Source organism: Suricata suricatta, chromosome 2 (genome assembly GCF_006229205.1).
Source record: "Suricata suricatta isolate VVHF042 chromosome 2, meerkat_22Aug2017_6uvM2_HiC, whole genome shotgun sequence".
NCBI classification, from domain to species: Eukaryota; Metazoa; Chordata; class Mammalia; order Carnivora; family Herpestidae; genus Suricata; species Suricata suricatta.
Window position 1 is genome coordinate 108,758,831 of NC_043701.1, and position 21,761 is coordinate 108,780,591.

The window sequence follows — 21,761 nt, forward strand, 5'->3', positions numbered from 1 at the left end:
CCTCACTCCTTCCCTTCATCCTTGTCTGTCTTCCTCCTTTTTTCCTCTTTCAACAAATATTTATTATGTGTTTATGTATGCCTAGCACCACTAACATTACAAATGAGAACAAAACAAACTGGTTCTTGTCTTCATGGAACTTACACTGGAGTAAGGAAGACACACAAAGAACAAGCAAACACAATCAACACAGAAAAAGGCTGTGAATTTTTCCTAGACTTGGTCAAACTCAGGATATACTGCTGCCACCACGTGGACAGCTATCCTTTACAGCTTCCTGGCTTTGTGGTTGGCACAGCTAGGTCTCCCATTGACATGAAAAACTGACAACATTGCCATCTAATGTATTAAAAAATAAACCTTTAGGGGCCCCTGGGTGCCTTGGTTGGTTAAGGGTCCAACTCATGATTTCAGCTCACGTCATGAGTTTGAGCCCTGTACTGAACTCTCTGCAGAGAGGCTGCTTTGGATCTCCTATCCCCCTTTCTCTCTGCCCCTCCTCTGCTCATTCTCTCGGTCTCTCTCTCTCTCTCTCAAAAATAAACAAACACTGGGTGCACCTGGGTGACTCAGTCAGTTAAGTGTCCGACTTTGGCTCAGGTCATGATCTCACAGTTCGTGAGTTTGAGCCCTGCATTGATCTCTGTGCTGACAGCTCAGAGCCTGGAGCCTGCTTCAGATTCTGTGTCTCCCTCTCTTTCTTCCCCTCCCTTGCTCATGCTCTCTCTCTCCTTCAAAAATAAATAAAAACATTACACTTTTAAAAAAATAAATTAACATTAACAAATTAAATTAACCTAAAATTTTTAAAAATAGGGGTGCCTGGGTGGCTCAGTTGGTTGAGCATCCAACTTTGGCTCAGGTCATGATCTTGTGGTTGGTGAGTTCAAACCACCTGTTGGTCTTTATGCTGACAGCTCAGAGCCTAGAGCCTGCTTCGGATTCTCTGTCTCTCTCCCTCTATGCCCCTCCCCCGCTCACACTCTCTCTCTCTCTCTCTCTAAGATGAATAAACATTAAAAATTTTTTTTAATAAAAATAAAACTTTTTAAATAAAAAATAAATCTTTATCATTGTACCGAAACAAAAGTTTAATAATGAATGAGCCTCCCATGGTTGCTCCAAAGACCTCATACCTGTGGCTAAGTAAACACCTGCTTCTGCTCCTTTCCATCAACCTGTCCTGCTTATGGTGCCTTAGTGCACCCGACTGGCAGCCTGGCCTTTTCCACAGGCTCGGTTTCAGCCGTCAGGCGGCATGAATGCCTGCTTCTCTGTGTTGTGCCCCAGAGGCTGATTGGAGTAAAGGCTGCCATACCGAGCCCTGGGACAGCTAATGACAGAGGCAGACGACTACAAAGACCAAGGAAGAATGTAACCATGACGTTGGGAAGCGAAGCACACTGGGATGCCCAACAACATCGAACATCCGAGGCTTTCTATGTAGTAACCGGCAGTAGGGTTCTAAAGCAAATTTTTAAATTTTTTATTTTTTTAAGCATTTGTTTATTTTTGAGAGAGTGTGAGCAGGAGAAAGGGCAGAGAGAGCGGGCCACAGAGGATCCGAAGTAGGTTCCACGCTGTCAGCAGAGAGCTCAATGCGGGGCTTGAACTCACGAACCAGGACATCATGACCTGAGCTGAAGTTGGACACTCAACCAACCGAGCCACCCCAGTGTCCCTAAAAAGACTACTATAAAGTAAAATCTATTGTCCTAAGGAGGAAGTTTAAAAATCTAAGTAAAATTTGGTCTCCTTCTCATTAGTGCTCAGTTGCCTTTAATTGACACACTCTGACTTTAAATACACACTAAATCCCTTTTAATGAAAAATTCTGGGCCTTTCCACGTTTGCTTATCTTAAAGCTTATATTAAGATCTGTTCTTAATATTCCTTTTAATTATATTATGTGAGACATGATGAACTTCTCTTAATCATTCCTCACAACCACACATTTCCCAGTTTGCAAATTCCACGAATTAACACTGAGAGTGACCTGGGTTTACACACCTAGAAAGGGATTCGTTTGTATCCTTGCCTCCACTGAGTTTTTCATCTTGTTGCTCCTTGCTCACTCTGTTAGGACTCTTGCTAAAAAGCAAAGAAAAAGACATCAAAGAAAAAAAAAAACAAGTTGCCTCATATTATTGTCTTTTCTTTAGGTCAAAAATCAACCTTGTTTTTGTATTTGCCCAAGATACACTATTCAAATCACTTCAAGGCTTTTTAATTAGAATGTGTACAGAGAAGCCTGTGGCAAACTGTAGAACTATTTTATAAGAAATTAATTTGAAATGCCAGCAGAGACTGTGGCATTAGGTTTCCAAAGTGATGTTACATTAATTCAGCAAGAGTATCTAAGAGCCACTCTGAGTCAGAGGACAGGATGGTATTTTGATCTTAAAAGATAAAATGGTATCTCCAAACAGCGAATTATTCACAGGGTTCATTATCCACATTGGTAGAAGCATTCAGGTGAGTTTCTGCTATAAGATCAGTCCCGGATCTCATCCCACTCTCTCACATTTTTGAACGGTTTTTCCTTCTGGTTTATATACGAGGTGTTACATAACCGGTGTTGGGTACAAAACCTATAATTACCTTCCACAGAGACGGCAGAGACTCCAGCAACCTCGTCTAATCTCTAGCAAGCATTCGGCAGCAGAAGTCGTGTTCCTCATAAAATCAGGGGACCTGGTGTGGAATCTTAACTGTCCCTTACTAACATTATAACTTCGGGTATGTTACTTTATTTCTCTGAGTTTCAGGTTCCTTGCCTTGGAGAATGTGAAAAATAACGACCACCTCACTGAATGTGATACTCAGGTGAAAGTACTTGGCAGTAGCAGGTGCTCAGAAAATGTTTGTTTTCGTCCTTCTACACGCCAAAGAAAGAGAGCACAGAGCTGTATTGGTCAGCTGCTGCTGTGTAAGAAACCACACCAAAACTCAGGGTTCATTCTCACTCATGCAGCTGCAAGTTGGATGGGAACACGGCTGTCGATTGTGCGTTGTGAGGATGGCTCTACTTTGGTTGTGTTGTCCCGAAGACCGTGCTGATGAGACAGTCACTAACTGCCTCATGTTCTTGTTATGGTCACGGCAGAAGTACAGAAGGGCTGACCAAACACACGTGTGGTCTCTCTTCTGACTGAAGCTCAGAACTGTTGTGATGTCACTCCTACCCACTGGCCAAGCCTGATGTCTATGGTGCGGTGAAATATTTACCATGTCCAAAGGAAGAAGCTGCAAAGCCATATGCAAAGGGCATGGACAGAGGAAGGGTAAGAGTTAGGGAAGATGCGCAGTCTCTCAGAGAAGCCAAGACCTCCTGGCATGGGGACCGGACAGTCAAAGCCAGGCTAATAAAATGCCCCGCAGCCTAGGAGCGGAGGGACAGTGCAGCTGACACAGCACAGCATCCCTTGCAATGTCAGATGAGTTTGGTCTTAAAAAAAACAACAACAACAACAACAACCCCAAAACACAAATGAAGATGACAAAAATAACTTCTCTGCTCTAATACCCACTGACACACGAAGAGATGGGTGGTGAATATGTACTTCCTGTGAACTACAAATTAACTGACACACACAGATTATGCCTCTGTTCATTTTGTCAACCACAAATGTCGACCAGAACACCTGCTGTGTGGCAGGCACTGTGTGGAAACAGTGAGGCGAAGACTAGTGGAGAGATGGACTAATAAGCCATCACGAAACAGCGTGGTCAGCACTATGCGAACAGGAAAGCAGGTGTGTCTGGAACACACAGGACGGGTTAGGAAGCATTGGGAAGGGGAGGGAAGGCTTTGAAGAGGAGGTGTGAACCCCCCCAAGGTAGGAATGAGAGTAAAACAAAAGTTCTAGATCATAAGAGAACAAGGTGAAATGCTTTATAGCAGTCTCTGTACCCCCCGACCAGCAAAAAAGAAGAGGGACTCACGTGTCATACTCCTTGTATATATGCCTCTCGGGAAGAAACGCAGCAGTGGTAGACACAGGAGAGGGTCTCGCTTTCCTGGCCACTTCTCACAGATGTAACTCCCTTAAATTATTTATTTATTATTTTAAAATCTTTTTTTAATGTTTATTTTTGAGAGAGAGAGCTCAAGCAGGGGAAGGGCAGAGAGAGAGGGAGATGCAGAATCCAAAGCAGAGCAGCACAGAGTCTGATAGGTGGCTCGAACTGATGACTGTGAGATCATGACCTGAGCTGAAGCTGGATGCTTAACAGACTGAGCCACCCAGGCGCCCCAATTTAACTCCTTTCAATCATTCAACAACTATCACATGCCTGGACCCAGCCCTGCACGGGGCGGTACAGGAAGGACATGCTGGGTGCCCTCCGAGAGCGCTGTCATTACAAGAAAGTGTGATGTGCCACCCCGGCGGAAGCCTTCACCGTGTGAGCCCCTAGCAAGGGGACGTGACCCTGTCCAGGGCACGAGGAAAGACTGGCCGAGCAAGTTGGCACTGGCTGGGCACAGCAAGGGCAGAATGGCCCACGCGTAGTGGTGAGGCATTACACGAGGATGTGCAATTCTGCCACCCAGAAAACAAGAAAAGCAAAGGGGTAGACAGTTAGCGCTTAGCTTGTGAGGCAGAGGCAGAGATCATAAGATGTTTTAAGCCAGTGACCTGGAGCCGTGTTGAACAGAATGAATGAAGCACGTGTGCTACACATGGGATAAAAGCACAGAGCAAAGGAGAGTGTTAGTTCTGCACAGAAAGAGATGGAAGCTCCGAGATGGACCTCGAATATTAATCAGGCACAGGTTGCCACTGCCAGGCTGAGGGCAATGCCATTCCTACACAGCTGTATTTGGGGTCACCTCTCCTGCCCTGCATCCCACATCCAGGTGAAAGGCGAGTTATGCTGGCTGTGTGTCCCGCCCGAGTCTTTTGGAACAGGGGTGTACTGGATCCTGGCACCTTTCTTCTGCTGACCCCCCCGTGCAGCCCCACACCTGCTCCTTGGAAGGCTGGTGGGACAAGAGAGGAAAGGCCGCAAAACACGGTAGATGGCACGGTTTAGGCGCTGCCATCCTGCCTGTATCCCATCCTGCGCTAACCTACCCGCACGCGTCCCCCTGATGCTTCTTGCATCTTTCAGATTGCTCTGATACTCCACGGGGCCCACGGGACCTTCTGTTCTGTGACCTCTGGGACAGGCTGCTGCAGCGTGAGCTGGAGGCCGGCACTGCATCCGAGTGATGGCCTACAGGTCATGCTTCGTGAGTTTCTTGTGCCGAGCTCAGCAGCCGGAGGATCAAGGGCACCAAGAAGGTTGATAGTTGGGTTTATAGGGGTTGGGCTCACACGAAGTAGGGTAGGGGATGGAGGATGCTGGCAAAAGAAAGGCTGAAGTGATGGACCACGGACTTTAACTTGATTAGGGAGTGAAGTGGGGGTAAGAAAGGAACTCAGAGATTTGTGCAGTGGGGGAGGGGGACAGGAGGATGAGGAAGAGGGACAAGTCTGGTTGGTGAGAGCCACAAACTTGAAGGATGGGGGGCTGTGGCAAGAGGGAGATATTTGAATGTGTGACTTCCCAAGGGATCCAGGTCACCTATGTGTCAAGTTTGTCACATGACCTTGAGGTGACTGTACATCTGGGTTCAGAATTGGTTGACTGCACCTCCCTTGACTTTGTACTTCAGTACTTACGACTCTTGCCATGTCTCTGTAACAGCCATTATGCTAAGACACCCTTGGATTTCGCCCACCCTGGGGGGCGGGGGCTAACTGATAGCTGTCAGCACAGAGCCTGACGCAAGGCTCAAACCCATGAACCGCGAGATCATGACCTGAGCCAAAGTCGGATGCTTAACTGACTGAGCGACCCAGGCGCCCCACATAATCTGTTCTTAAATTCAATTCAACACATGATCGTTAAATACCTGCTCAAGGCGAAGGACAGAGGCAGGTCCTGGGTCTAAGGGTGAAGAAGGAAACACAACACTGGACACGCAACGGCAGCAGTTTGGGGAACGGGCACCTTCAGTGGCACGCAGGTAAGTCCCACAGAGAGAGGCCGAGCTGCCCTGCTTCAGGATCTCCCTCGAAGCGGCCCCAGGCTCTGCCTGCACCCATTTGGAAGCAAGCCTCTGCTCCTGGGATGCTAACTTCAGGGCAGGACGCAGGGGAAGGAGGTCTTCCTCCCTTCTCTGAGTTACCAACACGGCGACATGGGGAGTCTCCTCTGTCCCCTGGCTGTACACTCTATGTCTCTGTGTATGTGTCTCTGTGGGTCCATCAAAAACAGGGAGCATTTATCTGTTTTTTAAAAATTTACCTGAGTAGCATGTTTTACGTATTTCTACAGCCTGGGCCTCTCCTTCAGCATTATATTTTTTAGTGTGAGACTGCAACATCGGATGACGATGCCACACTTTATTCTGGCCAATTCCCCACTGATGGACATGTAGATGATATTTCTTGTCAGCGAGGCACTGTCCTACATACCTTACAAATTCTCATTCAACGTATCCTCATAACGGGCAGCATCGGAACTGCCTTATTTTATACATGAGGGAACAGACAGAGAGGCTAAGTAACCCATTCAAGGTCACACAGCTACTAAGTGGTGGAACCAGGATTCCAACCCGTATGTCACATCAGGTCTTCCTTCTGACCCCTGGGCTCTGATGCCTCTTTACGGTGTTTTGGTCTTTCCCTATTACAGTTTTGCAACACTCATTTAAAAAAAAATTGTAATGTTTATTTTTTTGAGAGAGAGCCAGAGCATGAGCTGGGGAGAGGCACAGAGAGAGGGAGAATCAGAAGCAGGCTCCAGCCTCTGAGCTGTCGGCACTCAAGGCTCAAACCCATGAGCAGTGTGATCATGACCTGAGCCGAAGTCGGATGCTCAACCGACTGAGCCCCCTTGCAACACTCACTCTTATGCCTACTACCATATGCGCACAAGTGGAATTTCTTTCTGTTTTTTCCTGAGAACTGGGATTGCTGGATCCAGACGGGATCTCTCACCGTGAAGAGTTTTACTAGACTGGGGACTAAAATGTCATGGGAACAATTCTGAGGCTTTGAAGGAATTCAGGGCAGTTAAATGGTTACTTCGATGTTTTATCCAGCTCTTAACTACAGCCTTTCTCTTTGGCACTGAGATCCTTGGAGAGGAGGTTAATAGAATATAAAAGTACTTTGAGAGAAGACAGAATGGCCCGTGTCAAATAAGTGACTTTCCCGAATCGCTTATCTCGTTCATCACAAGTGCACTTTAACACATCCGTGCGATGCTGTGCAACCCACCCCGGAACCGGACATTTCCTCTGTATGATTTCAGTCCATAAATTTAACTCATTACTTCATCTGCCTAACCACTTAGGGCATTCTGTACGTTGGCCTAAACCAGTAATTTTGAATGTATTTTTGCAATATTATTATAGTAAGAATAGAACAGCTTTTGGTTTTGCAAACGTCTAGTACAATTGGTCTGAGTCAGAACGTTTGTGTGAGTTCTCTCTTGTCACTGTCTGGTTCTGGTTCGGGTCTGAACTATAGCCCCCTCATCTGAGAAGGACCAATGTATGTGTTGCTGTAATATCTATAAGGATGATCATTAAACTGAACAGTCACCTTACAGGTGAGATGTTCCCAGTGACTTTAAACATCAAAGTGGAAATAGAATCAGGGGGCTTTTGTTAGCCTTCTCTGAAGGCCTTTTTGCCCTGGCTGAGTCTGAAATAGCAAACACACAAACCACAATGTGCACCTCAGAAATGGTGAGGTCTATCCTTGCTCTTTCTCCCTCTCTGGTCCATCTCTGAGCCACTTTAGGGGAAACAGATATGTGTAATGCAATGGAGGAAATCCTGATTTTTTGTTGGGCTGCAAGACATACGGTTTTATGGCGTGAATACTTCGATATTCCGTTTCTGAAGGGAGGACTCCAAGACTTGTCAGTGAATTGGCACAGTGGGTGGGAAGAAGCCGACAGTACTACCCCGAGCAAAACATGAAAAAGGATGCATTTGCTCTGGGAGGGAGAAGGCTGGACCAAAGGGACCCTGCCTGGTACAGAAGGAGGGGTTGGGGAGAAGCACCCTGAGTTGGCGGGACAGACATACCCAAGGGGACCTGTAAATTTGTGGATGATGTAAAACCTTCCTCCATCACCCTTATGAAGTCTCCAGCAAAACTGCCATTGGCCACTGGTGCTCTTAGTGTGAACGGAATTCTTTCTGGAGAATTCAGAGGCAGCCAGTTATCACACTTACACATAATAAATACAAAAGTGGTTTCCAAACTGCAGGCCGGGGTCTGCTGGTGCGTGTGTGAAAGCAAGTTAGTGTTTCATGCCCAGCATGTAACAAACGAAGTAGAACAGAATAGAAAAGATCAGGGCCCCTTGCACAGAATAAAGGTAAGGAGGTTTTTGGAAAATTTGGTACTTTTTTTTAGCCTATGTGGACTGCTATAACAAAATACCACAGATTGATTGGGTAGCTTATAATGTAGAGGAATGTTCCCACAGTTCCAGAGGCTGGGAAGCCCAGGATGCGGGTGCCAGCACGGCACAGCTGGGTGAGGGCCCTCTTCCCGGTTCATAGCTGCTGACTTCTGTGGTGCCCTCTTGCGGTGGGAGGGGCTGGGGATCCCTCCAGAGCCTCTTCTGTAAGGGCACTAATCCCGTTCATGATGGCTCCAAGTACCACCCAAAGCTCCCACCTCCTAATAATCATCTTTGGGGGGGTTATGATTTCAGTATATTAATTATGACTATGAATACAAAATGTCAGACCACCACATTATGTAGGTCCTGAGTTGTGCTATAAAAGAAACTGAGACACTCCACACTACAGTATAAGGCGCCAGTGATAGTGGTCGCCTTGACAGCTCGCTCAGCTCTGACACGTGCCCAGTGTCCTCATAAGAGTCTTGATGCCTGCTCCCTGCCACACGATTCACGGCTGCCCACAGGCAGAAGCAACCTAATGTCCCTGCAGAGATGAATGGATATGCCCAGGATACACACAGGATATAACTCTGGTATATACATATGTGGAACATTATTCAACCTTAAAAAGGAAGGATCCTGTCATGTGCCACAACCCAGATGAACAAGGGGAACATCATGCTGAGTGACATCAGCCAGTCACAGAAAGGCAGATAAGTGCACGATTCTATCTATATGAAGTATATAAGATAAGCAGGGACCTGGAAACAGAAAGTAAAATGGTGGTTGAGGGGCTGGGGGTGGGGGAGATGGGAGTATAGAATTGTAGTCGCGTAGGATGAGAACATTCTAGAGATGCGTTGTATAACAATGCATGTAATTATCAAAACTATCATATACTTAAAAATTGTTAAGAGGGTCAATTGATGTTGTTTTCTACCCCCCCCCCCCCCCCCCCCGCCAACACACACACACAGTCTCGGCTCAAAGATTCCCCGGGTTGGGTACTAGCTCCTACCTCCTGTTCTTCCCACTTCTCTGCTGCTTTCAAGCCCTTGCAGATCTTGTTCTGGCATTTCCGCTGAGCCCCCTTAGACAACCAACCCTCTTTGGCAGAGGCCACCTTGCTCTGGTGGCGGTCTCTGACTTGCTGAATCTGGGTTCCCCCTGCAGCCCCCGAGGACCCTCAGACCCCGACCGACGTGGGTGGGAGCTGTAGCAGCGAGCCACGCGCATGCGCGGATGCCACCAATCTCGCGCCACCTGGCCGCGCCTGCGCAACAGGTGGAAGTCATGGAAGAAGGCCCTGGGGGAGTTTGCTTTTTTTCTTTCTCCGCTTTCCATCACCCACTGCCTCCTGGGAAGAGGGTCCTCAGACCACTTGCACAGCCACGTGTGCCAGCTAGGATACTTCCTTGCTCGGAGGTTGCTCACTTTTTGCACTGACAAAGATGCTCTCAGTGGTCCTACTCTACCCCGGCTCCCCTGGGCTAGTTTTCAGCTACGCCTGACTTTTGGACTTCCTGTTGTCTCTGCATTATCCCATTTTAGCAAGAATCCTCCTAAATCAGTTTATCCAGGACACCCCACACTCGATATCTGGTCACCTTCCATTAATGATCCTTTCCCCCACCTCCAGATGAGGACTGATCACCCAGCTGGCCCTCAGCAAGAATCCCCCTACCCCTGTTTCCTCTCAATATTTCCACCCACTGCCCCCTCCCCCACCCTACTCCTCGGCTGTGCAACCCCCTTTGCACATGCTGTAGGAAGTAGAGCCCAATATGTCTGACCCACTCCAAGATCCCATTGCTGTGGATCCCTGTTTCCCCGCCCTCCACCTTGAATAAAGTCTGCCTTTCCTGTTCAACAAGTATCATGACTATTAACAGTACTCACTTGGTGGGTTTCAAAGCTCAACTGGTCACGGACTCTGCAATCAACCTCCTCAATGTTTGGTGGGGGGAGCAGTTTTTTGGTACAGGTAGGAGTGAAGAGGCAGACAGCAGGACTGCTCTGGACTGAATGCGAATCAGATGATGTCACTCTCCTTCCCCAAACCTTCTATGGCTCCCTATTGTCCTTTCAAAAAGTTCAAGTTCCTTACCTCAGTTTAGCAGGACCTTCATCGTCAGCCTCTCCAGTCTGCCCTTTGCTACTACTCCGCTTCTAACCCCTCGTCCAGGACTCCAGAGCTGCCTACAGCTCCCGGACATTTCCCAAGTTTTTTTTTTTTTCACCCTGTCTTTGTCATGTCCTGCTCTCCGTTCTTATAGTTCTTTAAGATGGCTAATTCCTACATATTTTTCAAGTCTTAACAGAAATGGAGCATTTACCATGAAACTAACAAGCTAGCTTCAGGGTCTGTGTTAAATCTTCATACCTAATTTTGTAACCTGGTACTCCTTTTCTTAAATAGGGCCCCAAGTTGTATAAGCCCTAGGCCTCACAAAATCTCAATCTACTTTTGATTCTCAGGGTAGACAATCCTGTCTTCCTAACTCCTTAAGACAGGGATCCTGATCTCCTGTATGCATTGCCCACTAATCCCACACCCCCTGGGACAGCACTGACGATGCTCCCTTGTGCACCTATGGACTCAACAGTCTTTGCCCTGAAATTCATAGAGAAAAGGAATTTTATCTCTGTCCTTCAAGTGCCAGGGGCAAAGTGCATAGTAGGTAGCAAATAAAAACGTGAATATATGATGCACTACATAAATTGATTTGAGAAAACACTGTTTTTTAGGTTTCTCATGATATTCTATGAATAAACCTCTGACAGGACTAAAGAGGAGCAAACACTGCCCAAGAAGGAATTTCCAGGGAGCCTGGGTGACTCAGTTGGTTAAGCGGCTGACTTGGACACAAGTCATGATCTCGTGGTGTGTGGATTTAAGCCCCACATCTGGCTCTGTGCTGACAGCTAGGAACCTGGACGGAGCCTGCTTTGGATTCTGTGTCTCTCTCCCTGCCCCATCCTCCACTTGTGCTCTGTCTCTCAAAAATAAATAAACGTTAAAAAAATTAAAAAAAAATTTTTTTTAATGTTTTACTTATTTTTGATACAGAGAGAGACAGAGTATGAGAGGGGGAGGGTCAGAGAGAGGGAGACACAGAACCGGAAGCAGGCTCCAGGCTCTGAGCTAGCTGTCAGCACAGAGCCTGACGCGGGGCTCGAACCCACGAACGTGAGATCTGACCTGAGCCGAAGCCAGAGGCTCAACCGACTGAGCCACCCAGGCGCCCCCAAAAAAGTTTTTTTAAAGAAGGAGTTTCCAGAGCGCTGCCCTGGCACGTGTCTGTAGAGTGCCGCTGTTCCAGATTCTTCCATTTCTTGTAGCTTGAGGGAATATGTGGTGACTTCGCTAAATAAATGCAGCTTTATTGTCTGCCCTACCACCTAAGGATATCCCTGAAAAAGGACATTTTTATTAAAAAAGAAAGAAAGAAAAGAGGTAAAAGATATAGCATCCCTTCAAACTTAAGAGCTGTCAAATTTTTCAATTTTTCTTCCTCTGAGAGTTCATTATATTCTACAATTTACTTTTTCTCCCTCTTTCATACTGAAGTCTCAAGTTAGAGCAGTTGGACACTTGTCTGCTCTTGACCATGGCTCTTGCCCACATGCAGCCCTGGGAGGGTGGGTCCCTCTCTGTGCTCTTTCCACCCTCGTGGATTCTTGGATGACAGAGAAGTTGAGAACACAGGCTCTGAAGGCAGACTTCCTGGGTTCAAGTCACAGCCCTTGGATCGACCGAATGTCTTCCACGAACTTGATCCTGTGACTTGATTGGCCTTAAACTTTCAGGAATCTTGCAAGCCTGTAGATGACCTTGAAATTGGCCTTGAGAGGAATATCTCCAAGGTGGCAATCAGCAAACGCTGCACTTTGGCACCTGCCCCTTCCCTACCCTCGTCGTTTCCTTATCTGTGAAATAGGAGCAACAGTAGTGCACACCTCCTGGAAAATTCTGGGGGAGTTAAGTTAAAATACGTTTACTTTTGCATGCTAAATGCTCAGGAATTGTGACCTGCTCTTGGTGTTTCTCCCATTTTACATGCTCCAAAGTCTTTCTGCTTTGTGGGTCCCTTTCTGTGGTGGCTTTGAACACCAGAGCAGTCACATCCAGCACATACATTGGCAATACAATTTTTAAAAATCGCTTAGATTAATTAGGGCCTTAAAACAACTAGCTCATAATTGATAGGAAATGTGTGATCTGATGTTGTTTATGAGACAGTGATGACACATATATTATAAAATTAGAATGCTTCTAAATTTAGCCCCGATTACTTTTGCTATACACAGTTCATTTGGCTAGATGTTAGAAAGAATTTTTCTGAAAAGCTATTCTTTGTCTCCCAATTAAGGCAAAGACTGTAAAGATAGTTTATTACAGCATTTGGTAATTCAGTAAACAAACATGTCCTAAAAATGTAAATAGCTGTGTTGAAGTAAAACGTGCTGAAAATCCATATGAATGATATGCAGTTTAAAGACTTTGATGTGGGGCGCCTGGGTGGCTCAGCTGAGTAAGTGCCCGACTCTTCATTTCAGCTCAGCTCATAATCTCACGGTTTGTAGGATTGAGCCCCTGGTCGGACTCTGTGCTGACAGCATGATTTCCTGTCCCTCCCTGATTTTCTCTCTCTCCCTCTCTCAAAATACATAAACATTAAAAAAAAAAAAAACCTACTCATGCCCTCATAGATAATTCTTTTTTTTAACATCTTATTTATTTTTGAGAGAGAGAGAGAGAGAGAGAGAGAGACAAGACAGGGAGGGGCAGAGAGAGAGGGAGACACAGAATCCGAAGCAGGCTCCAGGCCCTGGGCTGTCAGCACAGAGCCTCATGTGGGGCTTATACCCACAAACCATGAGATCATGACCTGAGCTGAAGTTGGATGCTCAACTGACTGAGCCACCCAGGTGCCCGCCCTCCTAGATATCTTCAAGATAATTCTTTAAAAAGTAAAGACTTTGGGGGCGCCTGGGTGGCTCAGTCGGTTAAGCCTCCGGCTTCGGCTCAGGTCAGATCTCACGTTCGTGGGTTCAAACCCTGCATCAGGCTCTGTGCTGACAGCTAGCTCGGAGCCTGGAGCCTGCTTCCTGTTCTGTGTCTCCTCTCTCTGCCCCTCCCCCTCTCATGCTCTGTCTCTCTCTGTATCAAAAATTAAAAAAAAAAAAAGTAAAGACTTTGGTGAACAAATAAATTCTTGTTAATATATTGTTGTTATCTGAGTGCTAAAAATATAATATAGAGAGATTCTGGGTAGAAGGAAGACCCTAAGCTTACCTCATCTCACAGATAGAGCTAGATAACACCCACATCAGTGCATGTACAGTGTGAGACCATATACCTAAAATGTGGGAGAGGGGAAGTAAAGGATGGTTTTTTTTGTTTTTTGTTTAAAAAAATTTTTTTTTAAATGTTTTATTTATTTTTGAGACAGAGCATGAGCGGGCAGGGGCAGAGAGAGAGGGAGACACAGAATCTGAAGCAGGCTCCAGGCTCTGAGCTAGCTGTCAGCACAGAGCCCGACGCTGGGCTTGAACCCACAAACGTGAGATCTGACCTGAGCCGAAGTCAGACACTCAACCGACTGAGCCACCCAGGCGCCCCAAAGGATGGTTTTAAACTTGAACCACCATCTACAGACTGCTATATGTATAAGATATTAATACAGATCTAATGGTAAACACAAATCAAAACCCAGTAACAGGTATGTGAAAAATATAGAGAAAGGAATCCAAGTCTATCACTACAGAAAACTTGCAAATCATGAGAGAAGAAAGCAAGAAAGGAGCAGAAAAGAATTCCAAAACAACCATAAAGCAGCCAGAATGGTGATAAACACATACCTATCAATGATTACTTTGAATGTAAGTAGACTAAGCACTCCAACCAAAAGACATGGTAGTGATGAAATGGATAAAAAAGCAAGACCCAGGGGTCTAGGTGACTCAACTAGTTGAGCATTGGACTCTTGATTTCCACTCAGGTCATGATCTCACAGTTTGTGAGGTTGAGCCCCACATCACGCTCTACATGGAGAGTGGAGCCTGCTTGGGGTTCTCTCTTTCTCCTCTGCCCATCCCCGGCTTGCAAGAGCCTGCACACATGCACATGCTCTCTCTCAAAATAAATTTAAAAACATTAAAAAAAAAAGGGAAGACACACCTACATGCTGCTTCTAAGAAACGCATTTCAGACATAAAGACAAGCAGATTGAAAGTGAAGGGATGGAAAAGCATCTGTAATGCAAATGGAAGTGAAAAGAAAGCCACAGTAGCAATACTTATAGAGGATAAAATAGACTTTAAAACAAAGCCCATAACAAGAGACAAAGAAGGACACCATATAATCATAAAGGGAACAATCCAACAAGCAGATATAACAATTGTAAATATTTATGTGCCCAACATGAGAGCACCCAAATACACAAAACTGTTAATAAGAATCATAAAGAAATGAATCGATAATAATATAAGAACAATAGAGGACTGTAACAACCCATTTACATCAATGGGCAGATGATCTAAACAGAAAATCAACAAGGCAACAGTAGCTTTGAATGACACATTAGACCAGATGGATCTAACAGATATATTCAGAACATTCCACCCAAAACAGCGGAATGCATTCTTTTTGAGTGCCCACAGCACATTCTCCAGAACAGATCACATATTGTGGCATTATGTACAACAGCCAAACTTTGGAAGCAGCCCACGCGTCCATTGATAGATGAATGGATAAGAAAGATGTGGTATATATAATTACAGTGCAATGTTAGCCATAAAAATAATGAAATCTTGCCATTTGTAACTGTAAGAGTTGCCATGGGAAAGCAACTGAGCATCCACTTTGCTGTGGAGAGCTGCGAGCACTGACAACCCCCACTTGCAAACCTGGGATGACCCGAGCCATTTGAAAAGCACCAACGGCCATTTTACTGCAGGTCAGATACCAGATCCAGGCGCCACCAGGACTGACGACCCCCACTCTCAATCTGGACTGTCTCAAACTGTAATGCCTCACCATGGGATTCCAGCATCCCCCTCCCCACTGAAGCCAACAGCCAGTTGAATCCTGCCACCGTCCAAAGATGACCCTATATGGCTCTCAGCCCACCTGAGCTCAAACCCGGAACTTCTGCACCCATAAAAGACCTTGCTCTCCCATATCGGGCACGACTTCCCTGACTCTCCGCTCCAGAGTCACGGAACCTCGCCCGGGAATCGCAGATCCCAATAAAGGCCCTCTTGGCTCCATAACGTGGTCTCTTTGTTCTCCCATCTTTCCTCCATCTATTAAACCTTACAGTAACAACATGGATGAAACTAGAGAGTATAATGTAAGTGAGACAAGTCATCAGAGAAGGACAAATACCGTATGATTTCACTCATATGTGGAACTTAAGAAACAAAACAAACGAACAAAGAAGAGACAAGCCAAAAACCACACTCCTAACTATGGAGAACAAACAGATGGTCCCCAAAGGGGAGGTGGAGGGGGGAATGGGGGGGAAGGTGATGGGATTAAGGAGACATTTACCATGATAAGCACCGGTGATGCCAGAAGTGCTGATTCACCACACCATTCACCTGAAACTAGTAGAACACCATACGTTAACTATAATGGAATTTAAAAAATTATTTAAGTAGAAAATTATACTCAAACACTTACCAGTTAAGATACAAATGTCATATTGAAAAATCACTCATACTTTTCATATTAATTACTTTATAAAAACCTATATTGTTTAAAATGTATTTTACTTTTGTAGGGCGCCTGGGTGGCTCAGTCTTGATTAAGCATCCATCTTCAGCTCAGATTATGGTCTCACAGTTCGTGGGTTCGAGCCCTTCATCGGGCTCTGTTCTGACAGCTCAGAGCCTGGAGCCTGTCTTCGGATTCTGTGTCTCCCTCTCTCTCTGACCCACCCCTGCTCACACTGTGTCTCTCTCTCTCTCTCTCTCTCTCTCTCTCTCTCAAAAATAAAAACATCAAAAAAAATTTTAATGTATTTTAGCTATGTAGTATGATTAAGTGGAACAATGTGACAAATTAGACGTTTCAGACACAAATAATATTTAATGGAGAGGCTTAATTTTTCATTTAAAATATACGAAATCAATTATCAAAAAACTTGCTGGATAATTTAAAAATATTATATAAATACATATATATCTGACTCACTTTGATCATTAATAAATTAATTGTTGATGTGAATTTAAATATAAATATTATGGTGGTAAAGCTTAAACTCAATGTTTTATTTCTTTTTTTTAATTAAAAAATTTTAATGTTTATTTATTTTTGAGAGACAGAGAATGAGCAAGGGAGGGGCAGAGAGAGAGGGAGACACAGAATCCAAAGCAGGCTCCAGGCGCTGAGCTGTCAGCACAGAGCCCAACGCAGGGTTCGAATCCTAAACTCAATGTCTTCTTAAATGAGTCCCTCATTTATCCCCAGTAGGTTTGGCGGGGGGCAGGGGGGTATTTTCTACCACTCTTCATGATTAATGGAATATGTATATATATCTTAATCTAACTTTATGAACATTTACAATTCTAGGAAGAAAAATGTTAGTTCATAGTTGATCAAAACAAAATCATGAGAGATTCTGCACCCAGACGAATTGTACAGAAGAACTCTTTAACCATCCCTTCAAACGACTGTCCTCTTCAGAAAACAAAACAAAAACAAAAAATAGCCTGCTTGTATGATGTTCAAAAAATGGCAGATGATGAGGCTCCTGCTCAGTTGGTTAAGCATCGGACTCCTGATTTTGGCTCAGGTCATGATCTCATCGTGGGTTCGAGCCCGTGTGAGGCTCTGAGCTAGATGTTAGCACAGAGCCTCACTCCTCTCTTTGGATTCTCTGTCTCCCTCTCTCTCTGACCCTCCCCTGCTCACACTGTCTCTCTCTCTCTCTCTCTCTCAAAAATAAATTTAAAAAAATTTTTAAAAAGACCTCGTTTCAACTTAATTACCTCTATAAAGACCCTATCTCCAAATATAGTCACATTCTGAGGTCCCAGGGATTAGCCCTTCCACATATGACTTTCCAGAGGACACAATTCAGCCTATAACAACAATTAAATAATTTGCGCCAGGACACTGCCAAGTTCCCTACCAGCCATCCGTTCCCCGCCATCAGGCTGGGGCAGCGGGCAGGCACTCCGGGCTAGCTTCACTCGAGCCACAGCCCCCATTCTTTAGCTCCCTGATGACCTGGAGTCACCAAGAATGGGTCCAGCCTTTGGTGTCTTAGTCCAGTGTGCATTCATTCAAAATTGTCAGAGGAAGATCAGAGATGGAGAAAAGCGCACACCACAAAATGATCGCACGACTTAGTACTAGTTACCGAGTGAAGTTCCAGAGAGCCCTCAGTGGTTCGTTTCCTCCGGTGAACACTGAGTTTGGAGACTTGTGAGTTCTGAGACTCTCCAAGGTTTACAGCTGGGAGCTGCACCGGCCTCGCTGGATGACAATCACAGCGAGGAAATGGCAGACGTTTGCACAGCTCCTGCCATGGTATCTCCTTCTACTACTGGCTCCTGTTGGAAATGAGCCTGCTGGTATTGACTAGGCCTCACAATGTTCCAAATCAGACCGATATTCCCCACACAGATACCTCACGAGAAGAAGCAGATTTCCACCCCTACAAAGGAGATTTTAGACCAAAGCACTGTAGATGTTCGTCGAAGGACTCTTCCAATAGGCCCCTGTAGATTCGAAACATAGACTATGAAAGGGTTAAAAACATAAGAGTTGCATTTAAGTCTGGCCCAGAGAAAAGGAGCCTTACTTGAAGATAAGAAACAGGCAAGAACAGAACATAAATCCCTTCCCCAAGGTCCCCATTCTACAATCCCCTCCCTTGTACTGACCTCTGTTATGAGGATTGATAAGAAACTAGAAACCCAGGTGCAAAGCCAGTGCACACAGGGCCCCCATTGTGCCTGCATCAAAGAAAGGGCTTGCTCAAGCTACTTGTTAACAAGCATTCTCCCTCTTGTGGTTAATGAGCCAGATAAAATAACTCCTAGCCTATCTATATACAACTTAACCTATGTTTTAATTTTAGCATTACTGACTTAAATAATGTGTGTTATCCTGTTTTTAACTAAAAACATCCTTTTATAAGGTTTACTCAACCTCATTGTAAGTACGTTACATGACTTGGTTGTAAACTGTTAATTGTAAATAAAGTCATAAATATTGTCAAAAGACCAACCCGTGCAAAATAAGGTAAGTTTGTTACTTTCTTAATCTGGGGGACTGATGCCAAGAATGAAGGGGATGGTCCTACCAGAATACTTCTGTAAAACCTGTTTCTGTACACTTCCACTAAAAAAGTATCTCATCACAAAAAATTAGCAACTGTAAAAAAATTATATTTTCCGGTGCCATGTTATCACTTGATCTATAAATAAAGACACCAAAATCGACAGGACAGAGGTGCCTGCCTGGTGATCAGAAAAAAACTTGTGGCTCCCTCATCACTCTCTCGTGCCGACACCGTCCCTTCAGGGGCCACTGGACTGGCTGGAGCTGGACTCTGGCACCAGACAAATACTATGACCTCTTTCAAATGAATGTTACCATCACCCTTCCAAAGAGCAGTCCTGAAGTCTGTAAACTTACACCGCCAGACTTGACCACCTGCCCCACTGCTGGTTCTCGTGAAGACCTGCCTTCCCTGCATGTCATGAGGTCTCTGCCCCACAAGGCAGTTCCTGGGATGTGTGGGTCCTCGGTTGTTTTCATGTATAAAATAGCCTATTGGGGTGTGCAGGTGGCTCAGTTGCTTAAGCTTCCAACTCTTGATCTTGGTTCAGGTCATGATCTCATGGTTCGTGAGTTCAAGCCCTGTATCCAACTCTGTGCTGACAGCATGGAGTCTGCTTGGGATTCTCTTTCTCCTTCTTTCTCTGACCCTCCCCTGGTCACTCATGCTCTCTCTCTCTCTCTTTCTCTCTCTCTCTCTCTCAAAAGAAATAAGTAAACTTAAAAAGAAACAGCCTATAATTTTCATGTGTTACTGTTTTGGAATGTAATGAGTGCCCAGTTACAGACTGATAAGTTTTTACCTTCTCTTTCTTTCAAAGCATTCTTGCAGATGACAGTCTTATTGCAAATTCCGAGTCTCTGTCTGGTCTTGTTTCAACAATAATTGTGAACAGGGTAAATAGAGTTTAGTCCCTATTTGTTGAGCATGCATTCCACTCCAGACAATGCTAAACAGTCACGTACCTCACTGAACACTCATGAATGTTGTTATCCCCATTTCACTAGCCGGAATGAGAGCTCAGAGCAGTGGCAGGGCTAGAAAGTGACAGAGTCAGGACTTGAACCCAAGTCCCTCTGGCTCCAAAGTCAGGTTCCTCAGCACTCTGTTTTTGTTTTGTTTTGCTTTTTTTTTTTAATCTCCTAAAATAACTCCTGGCTCGATCATTACTTGTCTACCAAGTGGGGCCCCTCATTTCTTCTTGCATTGTCTTGTTCCTATGTCATTGTAACTAAAGCAAGACGTGTGCGGTGGGTCTGTCCTCCCAGCATTGGAGACCAGTAAGGGCTCAGATGAATCAAGTGACTTGATCAGAAAACAGGTATTATAAGAGCAGCATCAGCTGCAAAGCACTGACGTTATCAGGGACAATGGTTTCTTTTATTCTGCCCTAAGAATTGGCTTATTCTTGAGTTGAATGAAGTCTAATTTAAAAGCGAAAAAGAAAGTATAATAAAAATGGAAAAGCTCCAAGTAAATGATAAGAATTTTACCAGATAGCTTGGGAAGAAAAGTCAGACAATGAATACTTGTACACACACCTGGCCATGGTTAATAATAGGTTGCTTTTCTCACGGAAACACTTAAATACCCCCTACCCTAAACAATGGATATTAGGAGTGAACTAAAGTGACCAATGTGACCTTCGTGGTTCATGAGACGTTGTTTCCTTCCTCTTCAGGCTGTTCTCTCTTCGCTGACCCTGCAGCAGCCCTGCCCTGCCCTTCACTCCGCAGCTGCACCTGCTTCAGCTGTGCAGGGTGAGGAGGCCTTTTCAGCACGTAGGTGCTGTTTGGTTTTTAAGCAGCCAGAAAGTGTGACTATTCCATAAAGTCAAGAGTATGTTTCATGGTTTCCTAGTAGCTTTTGTTTTATTTTTTATTTTGAGAGACACAGAGATAGCGTAAGTAGGGGAGGGGGGGAGAGAGAGAGAATCCCAAGCAGGCTCCGCACTGTCAGCATGGAGCCTGATGCAGGGCTCAAACTCACAAAACCGGGAGATCGTGACCTGAGCTGAAACCAAGAGTCAGATGCTTCACAGGCTGAACCATCCAGGTGCCCCGAGCTTTTATTTATTTATTTTTTTAACGTAGGGTGGAGGAGATGAGAGACTTGTCTCTGAGGCTCTTAGTTTGACTCCAGGCAGAAGTTAAGTCAGGGGCACTGGTTGGGATCAAATTCGGTCCCTTAGAACTTGTCTGACCTTGGGCAAGTCCCTTTATTTGAACTAAACTTCCTCAAATACATATGAGGAATATACATGTACAGAATAAAGGCAATAAATCTTACAACATCATGGTTGCGAGGATTAAAAAGTGAACTCTTGGCTGGGTGCCTGGCAGATGTAAACACTCAGCAAATGATGGTTTCCCTCCCTCCTTCCCTTGGGTTCTATTTCACACAGTCTTCTGATGGCTCATTCAGGGGTTAGCAGCTTCTGGAGAACCCTGAAAGAGAAGTACCTGGTGTTGAGAAACGACTAGCAATTTACGGGCACCCATTTATGTGAATGATGCTTAGGAGTGGCTCTACCACTTAGGACTACCTGTGAATAAACGCCCTGCCCTCGTGGAGTTGGGGAAACAGATGAGCAGAGTGATCACATACGCAAATGTAAAAAAAAAAAAAAGTGCCGTACAGAGAACTTCACAGCGCAGTAAGAGCACACACACATCATTGACTTGTTCGGAGGGTCAGGAAGGCTTGAATCCTCACTGATGTCCAAGCTGAGATCTTAAAAGTAAGTAGACCTGGCAAAGGGAGGAGTAAAGGGGGTACTAGGCAGCATTAGCAGCAGGTGCAAAGACCCTGTGGCAGCAGGGATCAGGGCTGGTGAGGTAGGCTTGAATAATGGCCAGGGTGGATGAGCACAGGGTTGGTGGGGGACTGACATGTGAAAGCAGTTCTGGGGAATAAGTGGATGCCAGGGCAGGTGGGGCTCACAGAGGCCACTGGGTCAAAGGTGAATCCTTGAAGGTAAGCGGTTAGAATAACACTGGTGTGTGGTTAATTACCATACACAGGTTTGAAAATTTTACA